This window comes from Equus przewalskii, chromosome 9, assembly GCF_037783145.1.
Source record: "Equus przewalskii isolate Varuska chromosome 9, EquPr2, whole genome shotgun sequence".
In the NCBI taxonomy this organism is placed as follows: Eukaryota; Metazoa; Chordata; class Mammalia; order Perissodactyla; family Equidae; genus Equus; species Equus przewalskii.
This window is the reverse complement of record NC_091839.1, coordinates 5,693,992-5,708,655: the sequence shown is the minus strand read 5'-3', so window position 1 is coordinate 5,708,655 and position 14,664 is coordinate 5,693,992.

Here is a 14,664-nt window from a genome sequence, read left to right as displayed (position 1 = left end):
ATTATGCATCTTGGAGAAGGTCTTTGTGAGTTGAGATAATTAGGTGTTCTATTAGTTTCATGGATTTGTAGATCCAGTTCCTTCTCCAGGTTTGGGAAGTTCTCAGCTATCGTTTCCATGTAAGCTCTCTGCTCCCTTCTCTCTCTCTTCCCCTTCTGGGATGTCCATTAGCCTTATGTTGCCCTTCCTAATACGGTCAGATGAGTCTCATAGAATTCCTGCTTTTTTTAAAGTCTTAGTTCTTTCTCCTCTTCTACCTGCCTCCTTTCTAGGTTTCTATCTTCAAGCTCACTAATTCTCTTGTCCATATGATCTACTCTGTTTCCAATGATTTTTAATGCATTCTTCATCTCATTTATTGAGCTCTTCAGCTCCAGAATTTCTTTTGGGTTCTTTTAGAGAGTTTCAATCTCTTTGATAAAGAATTTCTTCTTTTCATTTATTTTATTCCTGAGCTCATTGAACTGCCTTTCTGTGTTTTCTTGTAGCCTGCTGAGCTTTTCATGACAGCTATTTTGAGTTCTTTGTCAGTTAGGATTACAATCTTCCATGACTCTAAGCTTGGGTTCTAGAGAATTTTTTTCTTTATGGAGTGCCATAGTATCATGGCTTTTGGTGATGCTTGCTGAGTTATACCTCTGCTGATGCATTTGTTGTGGCAAAAATGCTTTTTATTTAGGTATCACTTTGTTTTGATTCAAACTTTTCAACTACTTGGAGATTAGAAGCCTTTCTTTTGTTTTTCAGTAGGTAGTACTGTAGTGCTAGTTTTTGGTATCTCTTACCTGAGCTGCCACTGACTGTATTTGAGGATTGGCTTGTTCCGTCCTCCGCAGCCTCTATTTTGTGTGTTATCGATACTCTTGTTGTCACTGCACTTCTGGGGGTCACTGGTGCCTTGCTGTTGCTGGTGTTACTGTGGTCACTGGCTTTGCCACCAGGGACACAGGGATGAGTGATGCCTCAGCCCCGTGGGAAACCCCTTCTGTGTTGGGGGGAAGGGTGGAGGGAGCCTGGTATTGCGGTATCATCTCAGCTCTTGCCTGTTACCCTGTGGTCGTAGGCATCACTGTGGTTGGGATGTTGGAGTTTGGGCACACTGCTGCTGCTACCAGGCTCTAAGCTGAGAGGCCTGTGGGCCTGGGATCACAGGGTTCTGCCTCCGCTACTGTTCTGTTTCCCATGGCCACAGGTGCCACTGCAACTTGCTGGCTGGAGTCACACACTATCTCTGCTGCTGCCCACAGAGTCCTCTGGGGCTGGGGACAGCTGGCTCAGGTGCCATGGCCAGCATCCAGGATGCTGGGTTCTACCTCTGCTGTTCTCCTGAGTAGTCTCCTCTATGTGCTCCACTTCACCCACCTTTGTATGTATCAGTGTGTGGATCTTTCCGGCATCCTGGTGTGCTGTGCAATGTAGCCTTTGTTAAGTTATGGATGTTTTATTTGCTGTAAATTGAAGGGGAGAGGCAAAAGGATCCTCTCATGCCACCAGGATGATGACGTCTCCCCATCATTTCCTTCTGTGTAAATCCTATAGATATTTTCTTTGTGGTTACCATGGGGATTACATAAAACATCTTAAATTTATAACAGTCTATTTTTAAACTGTTAACAATTTAACTTCAATTGCATACAAGAGCTCTCCCCCTTTATATTATTGACGTCACAAATTGCATCTTTATTTATCGTGTACCCCTTAACATACATATATGGGTTTTTTATTCTTTCGCTTTTAAATTCTATACAAGAATTAAAAATAGATTTACACATAAAAATTACAACACTATAGCTTTCTATATTTGTTCATATATTTGCCTTTACCAGAGAACTTTGTATTTTCATATGGTTTCGTTTTGCAGTGATATTTATGTACCGAAAAAATAGTATCAACTTATTTCTTAAGATAAGAAGACTAAACAAAACTAAATTACACATATTTACATGAATTCATAGGGAGAGGTATTAACAAAAAATGTTAACCCTGCCTACATCTGTAATGGGAAAATGGAGACAAAAGGGTAATTTTAACACTTGATCTCTATATCGCAGCATTATTTAAATTTTTTATAAGAGCACTTGTGTATATATTACTTATTTAATTGATAAACAAAATAAGCAACTATGTATACAGGTAAATATATAAAACTCATTTGCAATAAAAAAAATCCATGAAATACCTAGTAATAAACTTCTCAGGAAATAGACAAGATAATGAAGTCACTGAAGAACATAAAATAATCCCAATAATAGGAGAAATTTTGTTCTTGGTTATAAAAACTAATTGTGATAAAGATAATACTTTTTCTAATATCTACACATTTAATTCCAGTTCTTTAAAAATTCTATATTTTACTTTACTAACTTGAAAATTATTTGTATTTACTTGGAATCATATGTAAGTGAGCACCTCCACTAAAAGTTTTAAAAATACTTTGGGGCATATGATTATGTTAAATGTACTATAAAGCTATATTAATTAAAATTAATATATGTCAAAATTAGACATACATATTAATTCAAGAGAATCAAGGCATACAGAATCTCAATTGTGTATCAAAAATTAGTGCATGATTGAAATTCTATTCTAAATTGGTGTGGTAAAGTCAGTATGTGATTCAAATGCCATTCGAAGTTGGTACGATAAATAATTTATTCAAAAAAATAACACGAGTAAACTAACCATTGGGAAAATTATATTACAATGGATTATTGATTTAATTTTTTTTAAATAAAATCATAAAGTAACTAAAAATATAGACAAAAGTTAATCATCTAAGGCTAGGGAAGGTCTTTCTTGGCATGATGCCAAGGTTAAACCATATAAATAAAACGCATTGATAAATTTAGCAACATAAAAATTATCAATTTGAGAAAATATGTCACAAATAAATTTGAAAATAAAGGACACTTTTCAATTCATTTCCACAGTTTTTTCTTTTACCCCGTGGAGTGTAGTTATAATTGCTGCTTTACAGTCTTTGTGTGATAATTCCAATATACAGGTCAGCTTGTGGTTGGCATCTGTCAATTATTCATACCCTTGAGAACTGATAACATTTTCCTGATTTTTTATACTATGAGTAATTTTGTTTGTTCTGGACATTTTGGTTAACATGTTATGTAGGTTGTGGGTCATGATAAAATCCTTTGGGGGATGTTGATTTCACTTGTTTATTTGTTTTAGCAGGCAGTCAACCAGGTTAAGTTCAGTCTGCAATTTCTGTTTTGAATTCCGTGGGCTGTGGTTGTGCTGTTTTCAAAGACTTTACTATGCTACTTTGAGTCTGTCCCTGGTATGTGCAGTTCAGGTGGGAGGAGAAACTTGGGTCATTCCACACACAGAACTAGGAAATCCCGGCTCTTCAGGCTTCTGTCTTTCTCTCTCATACCCTCTCTCTCTCTCTCTCTAGCCCCTTGGAGACCCTGTCCCCTGTTCCTCTAACCAGAAAGCTAGGAATACCTCAGAGTTTCAGCTTCATGCACCCCACCACACAGTGCTGAAACAGAGGCCCACCCAAAGGTCACAGCCTTGAGAGGAAACAGAGAAAAATAGGAAATTCATTCCCACATCAGTTGCTTCTCCATGTTTTGACTCTTTTCTACAATCTACCTGCTTTTGTTTACTTTTCAAAGTCCTCAGGCACTCACTTTTTATATTTTGTCCAGGAGTTTTAGTTGTAATCATTGGGAGAGATGGGCTGTAGTGGGCTTACTTCATCTTAACCAGAACTGGAAGTTCAGTTCTGTCCTCTTAACCCCACGAATTAGGCATCATCAGTAATATTATATACAGTGTTTATTTGGATTCATACATTTTAGCAATTACTTGTGCACCATTAAATTTTGCATCTCAGAACGTTCTCCTAGGATAATTTTCCCTCTTTCTGAAATGTGACCTCTGAAAATCACTTAATGTAGACATCCTGGGAAAAACACTGTCAGTTTTGTCTATCTGCATCTCTACTTCATCCTTCTTTTTTTTATTACTTTAATTTTTATGGAGTTAATGATAGGTTACAATCTTGTGAAATTTCACTTGTACATTATTGTTTGTTAGTCGTGTTGTAGGTGCACCCCTTCACCATTTGTGCCCACCCCCCACCCCACCTTTCCCTGGGTAGCCATTAATCTGTTCTCTTTGTCTGCATTTTTAAATTCCTCATATGAGTGGAGTCATACAGAGATTGTCCTTCTCTATATGGCTTATTTCACCTATAATTCCCTCAAGGTCCATCCATGTTGTTGCAAATAGGACGATTTTGTTCTTTTTTATGGCTGAGTAGTATTCCATTGTATATATACCATATCTTCTTTATCCAATCATCAGTTGATGGGCACTTAGGTTGCTTCCAGGTCTTGGCTATTGTAAATAATGCTGCAATAAACATAGGGGCGCATGGGACTTTTGGAATTGCTGACTTCAAGCTCTTTGGGTAGATACCCAGTAGTGGAATGGCTGCATTGTATGGGATTTCTATTTTTAATTTTTTGAGGAATCTCCATACTGTTTTCCATAGTGGCTGCACCAGTTTGCATTCCCACCAGCAGTGTATGAGGGTTCCTTTTTCTCCACAACGTCGCCAACATATGTTACTATTTGTTTTAGTTATTTTTGTCATTCTAATGGGTGTAAGGTGATATCTCAGTGTAGTTTTGATTTGCATTTCCCTGATGATCAGCGGTGATGAACATCTTTTCACCTGCCTGTTGGCCATCCATATATCTTCTTTGGAGAAATGTCTGTTCATGTCTCCTGGCCACTTTTTGATTGGGTTGTTTGATGTTTTGTTGTTGAGTTGTGTGAGTTCTTTATATATTACGGATATTAAGCCTTTGTTGGATGTATGACTTGCAAATATTTTTTCCCAGTTAGTGGGTTGTTTTTTTGTTTCAATCCTGTTTTCCTTTGCCTTGAAGAAGCTCTTTAGTCTGATGAAGTCCCATTTGTTTATTCTTTCTGTTGTTTCCCTTCTCTGAGAAGACGTGGTGTCCAAAAAGATCCTTTTAATACTGATGTCAAAGAGTGTACTGCCTACATTTTCTTCTATGGCTTCAGGTCTCACCTTTAGGTCTTTGAACCATTTTGAGTTTATTTTGGTGAATGGTGAGAAAGAATGATCAATTTTCATTATTTTACATGTGGCTTTCCAGTTTTCCCAGCACCATTTGTTGAAGAGACTTTCTTTTCTCCATTGGATGTCCTCAGCTCCTTTGTCAAAGATTAGCTGTCCATAGATGTGTGGTTTTATTTCTGGGCTTTCAATTCTGTTCCATTGATCTGTGCACCTGTTTTTTGTACCAGTACCATGCTGTTTTGATTACTGTAGCTTTGTAGTACGTTTTGAAGGCAGGGATTGGGATGCCTCCAGCTGTGTTCTTTTTTCTCAGGATTCTTTAGCAACTCGGGGTCTTTGGTTGCCCCAAATGAATTTTAGGATTCTTTGTTCTATTTCTGTAAAGAATGTCAGTGGGATTCTGATTGGGATGGCATTGAATCTGTGGATTGCTTTAGGTAGAATGGACATTTTAACTATGTTTATTCTTCCAATCCATGTACATGGAATGTCTTTCCAACTCTTTATGTCGTCATCCATTTCTTTCAGAAAAGCCTTGTAATTTTCGTTGTATAGGTCTTTCACTTCCTTAGTTAAATTCACTCCAAGGTATTTTATTCTTTTTTGTTGCGATTGTGAATGGTATTGTATTCTTGAGTTCTTTTTCTGTTAGTTCATCATTAGAGTATAGAAATGCTACTGATTTATGTAAATTGATTTTATACCCTGCAACTTTGCTGTAGTTGTTGATTATTTCTCAAAGTTTTCCCGTGGATTATTTGGGGTTTTCTATATATAAGATCATATTGTCTGCAAACAGCGAGAATTTCACTTCTTCCCTCCCTATTTGGATTCCTTTTATTCCTTTTTCTTGCCTGATTGATCTGGCCAAAACCTCCAGTACTACGTTAAATAAGAGTGGTGATAGAGGGCATCCTTGACTCGTTCCTGTTTTCAGGAGGATGGCACTCAGTTTTTGCCCATTGAGTATGATGTTAGCTGTGGGTTTGTCATATATGGCCTTTATTCTGTTGAGGTAGTTCCCTTCTATCCCCATTTTGTTCAGAGTTTTTATCGTAAATGGCTGTTGGATCTTGTGAAATGCTTTCTCTGCATCTATTGAGATGATCATGTGTTTTTTATTCCTCAGTTTGTTGATGTGGTGTACCACGTTGATTGATTTGTGGATGTTGAACCATCCCTGTGTCCCTGGTATGAATCCCACTTGATTATGATCTATGATCCTTTTGATGAATTGGTGAATTTGGGTTGCCAAAATTTTGTTTAGAATTTTTGTATCTATGTTCATCAGCAGTATTGGCCTGTAGTTCTCCTTTTCCGTGCTGTCTTTGTCAGGCTTTGGTATCAGCGTGATGTTGGCCTCGTAGAATGTGTTAGGAAGTGTTCCATCCTCCCTAAGTTTTTGGAATAGCTTGAAAAGGATAGGTATTAAATCCTCTCTGAAAGTTTGGTAGAATTCCCCAGGAAAGCCATCTGGTCCTGGGGTTTTATTCTTTGGGATGCTTTTGATTGCTATTTCAATCTCTTTCCTTGTGATTGGTCCGTTCAAATTGTCTACTTCTTCTTGACTAAGCTTTGGGAGATTGTAGGAGTCCAAGAATTTATCCATTTCCTCTAGGTTATCCATTTTGTTGGCATATAGTTTTTCCTTGTATTCTCTTATAATCCATTGTATTTCTGTGGAGTCTGTTGTTATTTCTCCTCTTTCATTTCTGATTTTGTTTATTTGAGCTTTCTCTCTTTTCTTCTTTGTAAGTCTGGCTAGGGGTTTGTCAATTTTATTTCTCTTCTCAAAGAACCAGCTCTTTGTTTCATTGATCCTTTCTACTGCCTTTTTTGTTTCAATAGCATTTATTTCTGCTCTGATTTTTATTATTTCTCTCCTTCTGCTGACTTTGGGCTGTGTTTGTCCTTCTTTCTCTAATTCAGTTAGGTGTAGTTTAAGGTTGCTTATTTGAGATTTTTCTTGTTTGTTAAGGTGTGCCTGCATTGTGATGAATTTTCCTCTTAATACAGCTTTTACTGTATCCCATATGAGTTGGTATAGCATGTTATCATTTTCATTTGTCTCCAGGTATTTTTTGATTTCTTCTTTAATTTCTTCAATGATCCATTGCTTGTTCAATAGCATGTTGTTTAGTCTCCACATCCTTGTGTCTTTCTCAGCTTTTTTCTTATAATTAATTTCTAGCTTTATAGCATTATGATTGGAGAAGATGCCTGTTCTTATTTCAATTTTTTTTAAATTTGTAGAGGCTTGCCTTGTTTCTGAACATATGGTCTGTCCTTGAGAATGTTCCATGTGCACTTGAGAAAAATGTGTATTTTGCTGTTTTTGGATGGAGTGTTCTATATACGTCTATTAAGTCCAACTGTTTTAGGTTTTTGTTAAGTTCCACTGTTTCCTTGTTGATTTTCTGTCTGGATGATCTGTCCATTGATGTGAGTGGGGTGTTGAGGTCCCCTACTATTATTGTGTTATTTTTTATATCTTCTTTTAGGTTTGTTAATAGTTGCTTTATGAACCTTGGTGCTCCTGTGTTGGGTGCATAGATATTTATAAGTGTTATTTTTTCTTGATGAAGTGTCCCTTTGATCATTATATATTGTCCCTCTTTGTCTCTCTTTACCTGCCTTATCTTGAAGTCTGTTTTGTCTGATATAAGTATTGCGACACCTGCTTTCTTTTGTTTGCTATTAGCTTGGAGTATTGTCTTCCACCCCTTCACTCTGAGCCTGTGTTTGTCCTTGGAGCTGAGGTGTGTTTCCTGGAGGCAACAAATTGTTGGATCTTGTTCTTTAATCCATTTTGCCACTCTGTGTCTTTTTATTGGAGCGTTCAATCCGTTTACATTGAGAGTGAGTATTGATGCATGAGGGCTTAATGCTGTCGTTCTGTCACTCATTTTCCAGTTTTCCTGCATTTCCTTTGTTTCTCATCCCGTGTATTTTAGCCTCCCCATTGACTTCTGCATTTTCTTATGCTGGGTTTCTTAGATTCTTTCCTTATTTACGTTTTGTGTCTCTGTTCTGTTTTTTAGTTTAGTGGCTACCCTGAAGTTTGTATTCAGAATCTCATGTATAACATAGTCCATTTTATGGTGGTCTCTTACTTCCTTAGCCTAGACTGTTTCAGTCCCTTTCCTCTCCTCCTAAATTATTATTTTCATCTGTTATTCCAACTTGTGTTGTGAGTTTGTGGTTAGAGTGATAAGATTGTCTTTGCTTTGGTGATTTCCTTCCCTTTATCCTAATGCTATAATTGAATATTTGCTATCCTATTCTGATTCTATCTATTTGTCTCCCTACTCTGTGTTTTGTGACCCCTTTCTCCCATTTTTCTTTTTTCAGGTATGAGAGCCTTCTTGAGGATTTCTTGTAGTGGCAGTCTTGTGGCTACAAAGTCCCTTAGCTTTTGTTTGTCTGGAAAAGATTTAATTTCTCCCTCATATCTGAAGGATATTTTTGCTGGATAGAGTATTCTTGGCTGAAGATTTTTATCCTTTAAAGTTTTGAATATGTCATTCCAATCTCTCCTAGCTTCTAAGGTGTCTGCAGAGAAATCCGCTGAAAGCCTGATAGGGGTTCCTTTGTAGGTTATTTTCTTCTGCCTTGCTGCCCTGAGTCTTCTGTTTTTGTCATTCATTTTTGCCATTTTTAGTACTATATGCCTTGCAATAGGTCTTTTTACATTGACAAATCTAGGAGATCTGAAAGCTTCATCCATACACATTTCTCTCTCAATCCCTAGATTTGGGAAGTTCTCTTCTATTATTTCTTTAAGCACATTTTCTCCTCCATTCTCCTTTTCCACACCCTCAGGAATTCCGATAATTCTTAAGTTGCATTTTCTCATTGAGTCAGCTAATTCTCAGAGATTTTCTTCAGTTTCTTTAATTCTTAGTTCTCTTTCTTACTCTGTCTGGAGCCATTCAGCCTGTCTATCTTCTATTATGCTAATTTGCTCCTCTGTGGTGTCTACGCGGGCATTCAGGGAATCCGTATTCTGTTTTAGCTGGTCCATTGTATTTTTCATCTCTAGTATTTCTGATTGATTCTTCTTTATAGTTTCAATCTCTTTTGTGAAGTAACTCCAGAACTCGTTGACTTGTTTCTCTATATTTCCCTTTACCTCATTGAGTTTTTTGATGATAGCTACTCTGAATTCATTGTCACTTAGTTTACCTATTTCCAAGTCCCCAGGACATGCTTCTGTGTTTTTATTATTTTCCTTTTGCTCTGGAACTTTTATAAATTGCTGGATGATAGAGAAGCAGTTTTTGCATGTAATGCTATTTTTCAGTTGCAGTTAGAGTCTGTCACCACTAGATGGGGGTTGAGAGCCGCGTGTTCAGAGCCCTCGGCCCTCAGCAAGGATGGCAGCGCCCAGCACTGGTTGGGGGAGGAGGGGGCACTTTCTCCCACGCGCAGACCTGGATTCCATTCAGCAGTCACTCTCTGGTTTCCCAGGGCCTTGCCTTGATGGGCTTTCCCCCATTAGAGGGTTTCCACTGCATGGCTGGTAGGAGTCCTGGACGATCCCACAGATGCACCACTCCTTCCCTCACCTGCGGCAGTGATCCCAGTCTCTAGGGGAGGGAGCAAAGTTCTCTCTTACCCCGTTCCAGATCCTCTGAGGGGGACTCCAGTCTCTCTGCCCTCTGTCGTTTGGCTGCTGTGGGTCTCTGTCGATTTCTGTTATTAGGATTTTTTGGTTGGAAAGCAGTTGGTGCTTTTGGTTGTAGTTTGGAGGGGAGAGAGTCCTGGGTGAGCTCACTCCACCATGTCACTGACATCACTTCTGAGGGACTTGAACCATTCTTTAGCCCAAATGGAACTACCAGGCATATACAAAATGTTCCATCCGGCAACAGCAGAATGTACGTTCTTCTCAAGTGTACACAGAACATTCTCGAGGATAGATAATATGATAGGTGAAAAAACAAATCTTAGCAAATTTAAGAAGATTTAAAACATACTAAGTGTATTTCCCACCACAATGGTATGAAACTAGAAATCCATAATAAGAGGAAAACTGGAAAGTTCACAAATATGTAGACATTAAACAAGATGCTCCTGAATAACCAAGGGGTCAAAGAAGAAATCAAAAAAGGACACCCAGAAATACCTTAAAACAAAGAAAAATGAAAGTACAATGTGTCAAAAGCTATGGTATCCTGAAAATGCAGTTCTAAGAAGGACATTTATAACAATAAACACCTATATTAAAAAACAAGAAAGAGCTCAAAAAAACAACCTAACTTTACACCTCAAGGAACAAGAAAAAGTAGAACAAACCAGCTCAAATTTATCAGAAGGAAGGAAATAAAGATAGCAGAAATAAATGAAATAGAGACCAGGAAAACAATACAAAAGATCAATGAAACTAAGAGTAGGTTTCTTGAAAAGATAAACAAAATTGGCAAAGCTTTAGCTAAACCAAGAAAAAATGAGAAGTGACTCAAATAAAATCAGAATTAAAAGAGGAGACATTGCAACTGATACCACAGAAATACAAATGATCTCGAGTGACTACTGTGAACAATTAAACCACAATAAACTGGATAACCTAGAAGTAATGGACAAATTCCTAAAAACACTCACCCTACCAAGACTGAATCATAAAGAAATAGAAAATCTGAACAGACCAATAATGAGTAAGGAGATTGAATCAGTAATCAAAAATCTCCTAGCAAAGAAAAGCCCAGGGCAGATAGTTTCACTGGTGAATTCTAGCAAACATTTCAAGAAGAATTAAGGCCAAACCTTCTGAAACTCTTCCCAAAAAATTGAAGAGGAAGGAACACTCTCAAACTCATTTACGAGGCCAGCCTTACCCCAGTACCAAAGCCAGAGAAGGGTGACACTACAATCATGCACCACATAATGACATTTCATTCAATGACACACCACAAATACGATGGTGGTCCCATAAGATCAATATCAAATAGCCCAAGTGTGTAGTAGGCTATACCATCTAAGTTTGTGTAAGTACATTCTATGATGTTCACACAATGATGAAATTGCCTAATGATGCATTTCTCAAAATGTATACGCATCACTAATTGATGCATGACTGTACAAGAAAAGAAATTTACAGACCAATATTCCTGATGAATATAGATGAAAAAATTCTCAACAAAATATTACCAAACTGAATTCAACAGCACATTAAAAGAACAATACATCATGATCAGGTGGGATTTATCCCTGGGATGCAAAAATGATTCAACATATACAAATCAATAAATATGATACACCACATTGATAGAATGAAAGATAAAATTCAATTGATCATCTCAATAGATGCCAAAAAAGCATTTGACAAAATACAACATTCTTTCATGATAAAAATCCCCAACAAATTGGTTATAGAAGAAACATACCTCAACACAATAGATATCATATGTGACAAACCCACAACCAATATCATACTTAATGGTGAAAAGTTGAAGCGCTCCTCTAAGATCAAGAACAAGACAAAGGTGCCCTCTCTCACCACTCTTATTCAACATAGTACTTTATGTCCTAACCAGAGCAATCAAGCAAGAAAAAACAATAAAAGACATTCAAATAGAAAAGGAAAAGGTGAAATTGTCTTTATAGATGATATGATCTTATATACAGATACCAACACTCCAGCAAAATAATGCGAGAACTAATCAACAAATTCAGTGAACTCACAGGATACAAAATCAACTTGCAAAAAATATTTGCGTTTTGGGCTGGCTCTGTAGCTGAGTGGTTAAGTTCTTGCACTCTGCTTCAGTGGCCCAGGTTTCACTGGTTCAGATTCTGTGCACGGACATAGCACCACTCATTCAGGCCATGCTGAGGCAGCATCTCATGTAGCATGACCAGAAGGACCTATAGCTAGCATATACAACTATGTACTGGGGGGCTTTGGGGGGAAGGAAAAGAAGAAAAAGAAAGATTGACAACAGATGTTAGCTCAGGTGCCAGTATTTTAAAAAAAATATTTTCGTTTGTATACATTAACAAGAAAATATCTGAAAAAGAAATAAAGCAAACAATCCCATCCAAAATAGCATCAGAAGCAATAAAATACTTAGGAATAAATTTAACCAAGGAGGTGAAAGACATATACACTGCAAACTACAAAAGTTTAATTAAAGAACTTGAAGAAAATGCAAATGAATAGAAAGATATCCCATGTTTATGGAACAGAAGAATTAATATTGACACATGTCATATTACCCTAGCTATCCATAGATTCAATGCAATCTCTATCAAAATTCTTGTAGCATTTTTCACAGAAATAGAAAAATCAAACCTAAAATTTGTATGGAACCACAAAAGACCTGAATAGTCATAATAATACTGAACAAAGTCAGAGGCATCACACTTCCTGACTTCAACTATACTACAAATCTACAGTAATCAAAACATTATACAACTGGCATAAAAATAGACATATAGACGAATGAAGCAGAATCAAGAGCCCAGAAATAAACTCCTCACATATATAGTCAACTAATATTTGACAAGAGAACCAAGGATATGCAATGGGGAAGGGATAATCTCTTCAATAAATGGTGCTAGGAAAATTGGATAACCACATGCAAAAGAATGAAATTATACCCCTATCTTACACTACTCACAAAAAATGACTCTAAATGGATTAAGTGCTTAAATATAAGATCTGAAACCATAAAACTTCTAGAAGAAAACAAGGAAGACACTCCTTCACATTGGTCTTGGCAGTGCTTCCCTGGATAGGACACCAAGAGCAAAAATCAATAAGTGGGACTACATCAAAGTAAAAAGCTTCTGCACAGCAAAAGAAACAACTAAGAAAATGAAAAGGCAAACTATAGAATGAGAGAAAATATTTGCAAATCATATATATGATAAGGAGTTAATACCCAAAATATATAAAGAATTCATATAACTCAATAGCAAAGAAAACAAGCAATCCAATTTTAGAATAGGCAGAGGAGCTTACTAGACAATTTTTCAAAAGAAGACACACAGATTTCCAATAGGTACATGAAAAGGTGCTTGACATCACTAATCATCAGGGAAATGTAAATCAAAACCGCAATGAGATATCACCTCACACTCATTAGAATGGCTATCATCAAAAAGACAGGAGATAACAAGTGTTGGCAAAGTGTGAAGAAGAGGTAACCCTGTGCACATTTGGTGGGAATGTAAACTGGTGCAACCACTGTGGAAAACAGTATGTAGCTTCCTCAAAAAATTAAAAATAGACTACCATATGGTCCAGCAATCCCACTTCTGGGTATATATCCAAAGGAAATGAAATCAGGATCTCAAAGAGATATCTGCACCTCCTTGTTCTTTGTAGCATTATTCACAGTAGCCAAGACATGAAAACAACCTAAGTGTCCATAAATGGACGAATGGATAAAGAAGCTGTGATATACACCACAACAGAATATTATTCACCCATGAGATAGAAGGAACTTCTGCCATTTGCAACAACTTGGATGAAACTTGAGGGCATTATGCTAAGTTAAATAAGTCAAACAGAAAAAGACAGGAAGAATCTACCTAACAACATACAGGAAGTGACAACATTGGCTGTCTGCATCTAAAACTTGAGGAGTGATGTCAGCAACATGGCAGAGTGAGCTGTTCCCTTTATCTCTTCCCTCTTTGAACTACAACTAAATGGACATTCATTGACCAGTGGAGGACACCTACACAGCACAACAGGATGCCTGAGAGACCCTTGCAGCTATACATCTGAAGGTGGATGGACTGGCCCCCAAGGAAGTTGTGGAGATAGTTGAGCACACCCCTCTCCCTCTCTGGCAGCCCTGTACACATGCCTGAATGCTTTCTCAGCTGATGGAAGTGCGCATAGTACCGCTGTGGCCCCCAAAGTGGGAATGCACTTGGGTGCGACTGTGGGAAGAGGCAGCCACAGCCCTAGGCCCATGCAAGATGCTTTCCCAGCCAGTGCGAGAGCCCACTGTGCCATTGTGGTACCAATGAGTGGCCCAGTCTTGGATCCTATGAAAAAACCCTGCCCACCAAGCACAGCAGCCAGCACAACTGTAAGAAGAGGCAGCAGCAGGTGTGTGTGTGCATGCAAACATGTTCTTGACCAGTGTGAACACCCATAGTACTGCTGCAGCCACACAAGTGAAAACACACATTGGAATGGTGGCAGCCCTGAGTCTGCAGGCAAACACTTTCCTGGCCAGTTGGAGCATCCACCATACCCACAAAACTTCCAGCAGATGGGGCAGGATCAGAAACACAGGTCCAGCTTCCCTGCAAGTGGTAGCAGGCAGAATCTGCAAGCTTATACTACTACAAATGCACCAGCAAAGGATTAAGTCATCAAACACCATGAGAAACTACAGCAACAATTCAGAGTAGAAGGAAAATGGCAAATCTCCAGAAAACAACCCTGAAGTCAGGGAAATTTATAGTCTAAATGACAGAGAATTCAAAATAACTGTCATGAAGAAACTAAGAAGTGACAAGAAAACTCAGAAAGACCATTCAGTAAGCTCAGGAATACAATTAATGAGAAGAAGGAAGGAATACTTCACCAAAGAGATTTAAAGTATAAAAAAAAAAAAAGTAGA